Genomic DNA, 4,829 nt, shown 5'->3' on the forward strand with positions numbered 1-4,829 from the left:
ATTCAAAATTTGTAAAATTGAGAAATAAGGTTTTTTTAAAAAAGTGACAATTAGCTAACTTAATTAAGAAAAGGAGAAAGCAAAATCAGATTACTTGAAAACCAGGCGAATACAGGATAAGAAATGAATTGCTAGAGACTATTCCATACAATTCTATGTAAAAATTCAAAGAAATCTACCTATAAAAAAATAGAAGATGCCCAAACAAAATAAGAAAGCATGATGTAATCTCAGAAAAAAATCGAGCAACTCATAAATGAATTTCTAAAGAACTCTTCACCACCAAATGAATTTGCAAGTGAATTCGATCAAATACTTTTTAATAAAAATTAAAAAGCAATTAACACTGGTTCTACAAAGAGGCAGAAGGTATTCTACCCAACTCACTTGTCTCTAGTTATATCATGATGCCCAAACAAAAGAAAGAGCTATAGACTACTCACTAATAAATACTGATACAAAAATTTTCACAGGAAACAATAAAGATAGGTCCTAAAAATAATTGGACAAAATGGATTCCTACCAGGGTTACAGGGATGTTTCAACAATATAATTCAACAATGTTTCAACAATGTAATTACAAACTAAAAGAAAAATTATTTCAGTAGATGAGGAAAAAGCTTTTACAAAATGCAACACTGTGGGCAGCTAGGTGGCGCAGTGGATAGAGCACTGGCCCTGGATTCAGGAGGACCTAAGTTCAAATCCAGCCTCAGATACATAACACTTACTAGCTGTGTGACCCTGGGCAAGTCACTTAACCCTATTGCCTAGCCAGAAATAAAATAAAATAAACATGTCATATACGAAATGCAACACTTATAAACTCTAAAAAGCATTGGGACAGAAAAGATATTTTTTAACATGATCAAAAGTATATATTTAAAACGAAGAGTTCCATTGTTTGTAATAGAGAAATACTAGAAGCTTTCCCAGTACAAAAAGAAGTAAAACAAGGATGTGCTGAGCATTCTTCACTATTACTTGACAGTTCTGTACATGCTAGTTATCATAATTGTTGCACAACAAAAATGGTCATCACAGTAAAATGAGAACAAAATTAAAAGATTTTTATACAATCTTAACAAAAACCAGAAAGACATGATGAATTCCATTCAAAATAACTCAAAAAATGCATAATGTATCTGGGAGTTAAAGGGACACACAAAATTTATGGAACTTCAAAACTACAGAAAATAGTGAAGACAAATTTCAGTGTTAAATACTGTTAGGTGGTACCAACATAACGGCAGCAATACTGCCTAAATAATTTACAGATTAGTACCGCAACTAGACAAATCATTTCCAAGGCCTAGAATCTCTTTTTTTTATGTGTGTGAGGCAATTGGAGTTGAGTGACTTGCCCCGTCATTTGGGTGTTGATGTGTCTAAGGCCGGATTTGAACTCAGGTCCTCCTGATTCCAGGGCCATGCTCTTTCCACTGCGCCACCTAACTGCCTCTGTAAGGGCTAGAATCTCAAGGAAGACAATGAGAAAGATTATAAATAAAGGGGGCCTAAAATTAGCGGACGTAATTTTAAAAATCTGTATTTTAATTTAAAGCAATATTAGAAAAACTAAATCCGGTGAAGACACTAGGTCAACAAGAAATGTAAGCAATCAAAAACTGCATGGACGTCTTTAATAGACTCAAGAACATAACTGGAGAAAGGGCTGTATGAGAACTGGGTAAGCTGTGCAGCAACAATAAGCTAAAAGTGATGTCAGAATATAAATATAAAATGTCTTGAATATACAATGTCATACCAAAAGGAGAAAATGAATGAGATACCAACAATCACAAATACAAATAGGGAGAGAATCTTTTAATATCCTTTTTAATTTTGACCTTAAATGCCAAGAAAAAGGATTTTCGCATTACATAGCAAGACAAAATGGTTTCATATGAAACTGTGACTCCATATTTCATACAACTGAATGTAATCAATTTCCATGTTACTTTAATAACTTCCTTTTGTATTTTCTTTTGAACTTCTTTTCTGTGTCCTTTTAAAAATGTTTTAATCTCTCTCTCTTTTGGCATTACCATTGCAACTCCTCTTCCCTTGCCCCTTCCTCTTAGGAAAAGAATTTTTTTTTAAAAAAAATTATTTATTTTGATTTATCAACAATCGCTTTTGTAAGCTTTTGAGTTTTAAATTTCCCCCACCTCCCTCCCCAAGATGGTGCACAATCTGATATAGGCTATACATATACATTCCTACATTTTCACATTAGTCATGTTGTAAGGAAGAATTAGAACCAATAGGAACCATCAGAAAGAGGAAACAAAACAAAACAGAAGAAAAAAATGGCAAATAGTATGCTTTGTCTGCATTCAAATGCCATAGTTCTTTCTTTGGATGTGGATAGGTATTTTCCATCATGAGACTTTTGGAGATGTCTGAGATCCTTGCATTGCTGAGAAGAGCTAAGTGTATCGAAGTCATCACACAACATGGCAGTTACTGTGTAGACACATCATCAAGTAGAGAAAAACCACTTTCTTTGCTTGAAACCAAAACTCAGGGCAGCAACACTGAGGCTCTCTGAGGAGCAAGGAGAGGAAGTGATTTGTGGCTCCCTCGGAGTTGTCTCTCTGGGGCACACTAAAGCCCTGTGGAGGCACTGACTATTTCATGCTTAGTTTGAAGCCTTCCCCTAGAGAGAAGACCAAGGTGTCAGGAAAGGCAGGAAACCCATAATTGTACATGGGTCACCTGAAGACTACTCTGGTCACATGGAAATTTCGACCTGTCTCTCTTGCACACACCTCCATTGTAACTGAATGACTTGAACCATCCTAGCGATCCTGGGACACAATGCTTCCTTTTCCAACTAAATGCTGTGACAGGGACAAAAGGGCAACAGGTTACCACTTACAGTTTCAATCTGTCATCTCTCCAGCTATATATAAGCAATCCCTTCCCTGGCAACTTCTTTCTAGGGCCTAATGGTACTGCGTGGGATAGGGCTGGGGAAAGACTCTAGGATTTCCATGGTAAGTTCTTAACATGTAACTAGGGATTTGGTGCTCCCATACAGAGGCACAAGACATTTGGCTTTTTTCAGTGTGTGAGAAATGAATAATTTTAAATAAAGAAAAAATATCTTTTGGTTAAAAGTCTTTTATAAGAGACCCAGGTCATCACAGAACCAGAATGGGAGCAGTAATCACAGCTACCACTTGCTCCTCTTTCCATGTCTTTAAGTAGAAGGCTGGGGTTTTCCTTCAAGGATAAGATTATCAACTACTTCTTCGGCTCATGTCGGAAGTTAGGACGACACCTCTGCTGGCTGGCAGTGTATCTGCAGGCTTTTCCACTGAGGCAGAGGAACAAAGGAGGGGCTGTCCGCAGGAGACGGCATCTGTTCTATACCCAATCACAGCAGCCCCATCCCGAGAGATTCCATCTAGCCCCTGGTATGCTGGCTATACAACAGGGTCAGAGGTGGACCAGCAGGAGGGAACCAGCACATGTGGTACGTTAACACATGTGAAACCCTAAGATGTGGGCCAGAACAGAGGGCACACAGTTGGCCTCCCTCTGTTCAAGCAAGGTCCAAAGGGTTTACAGGCAGCAATGCTCAGTCCTGTGAACAGTGCTTCCCTCTCACTTCCAAATCTGTTTCTGAGGATAGAGAGGGAATGAGATGAGTTTGCTATGGAGTGACTCTTTGCATTTCTTCCTGGGCTTGTCAAAGAACATGGGCCCAGTCAAAACTGGGCTAAGTTGTGCAGATGTCAAATCAGGATGCAGGAGTCCTCAGCTTGGCCAGGAAACAAGCAGACGGAGTGATTAGATGCATTTTTTTTTTTAGTACACTATTGAGGGGTAGGGAAAAAAGGTCTCTAAACAGCTGCCTCTGCGGCATGAGATTTCCTTTCTGATCTCCACCGGTTCCTCCTACACAGCACACCACCTTCGCCTCTCCTCCTTCTGCCTCATTTTATGCCAGTCCCTGTGACCAAAAGGCACTGGGGAGTTTCCTCAACCCTGAATATTTTAGCAGCAAAGTTATCCCCCAACTTAAACTGGCAGGTAGAGAGAACTTGAGTGCTCCTTCCCACTGTGGCAGGGGTGGTGAACCTGTGGCCTCAAGCCCACGTGTGGCCCTCTAGGTCAAGGGCAGCCTTTTGACCGAGTCCAAGTTTTACAGAACAAATCCCTGTAATATATAGGATTTTGGATTCATAGGGTTTGAATTCAAAAGGTTGCACTTCAGGACCTAGAGGGCCACATGTGACCTCCAGGCCACAGGTCCCTCACCCCTGGAAACCACAGGCAAGCCACCGTGACCTTTGTCAGCCTGTTTCTTCACACATTACCAGTTGGGCTAAATGTTCAGCTTTAAAAACTGTTACAGGACCTTACATATGAGAATATGGTCAAACTTAGATCTTCGATTAGAGGGTGGTTCGATAGACACTTGTGAGTGAACTTTGAGATTGTTTTGGGCAGGAGGCCAGTGGTAAAGTGGAATGTTGGAGTGAAAGAGTTTGTTAGGGAAGGGGGTGGGCAGGCAAGGAGAAAGGTCAGAGTAAGCTCATTCACCTGGATTCAGCCAAGTAAAAATGGTGGCTTCCCACCCTACAGACACCATTAAACCCAATTTGCAGTTCCTCTCTGAACTAGGAATTTGTTACTGGCTAACAGAGTAATCGCCATATGGAGCAATTGTGTTGCACAGTCCTCTGTATCAAATCTGTCTTCCATTGGGAATATGTCCATTAAATTTTAGTGATGTCAGCACCCAATATTTTAACAACCTTGATGCCAGTCTAGTCTGTTAAAGTGTCCAAAGCAACGAAAGGCATCATGTCACA

The sequence above is a fragment of the Phascolarctos cinereus genome, unplaced genomic scaffold (assembly GCF_003287225.1).
Source record: "Phascolarctos cinereus isolate Bilbo 61053 unplaced genomic scaffold, phaCin_HiC Scaffold_3;HRSCAF=262, whole genome shotgun sequence".
Taxonomy (NCBI): Eukaryota; Metazoa; Chordata; class Mammalia; order Diprotodontia; family Phascolarctidae; genus Phascolarctos; species Phascolarctos cinereus.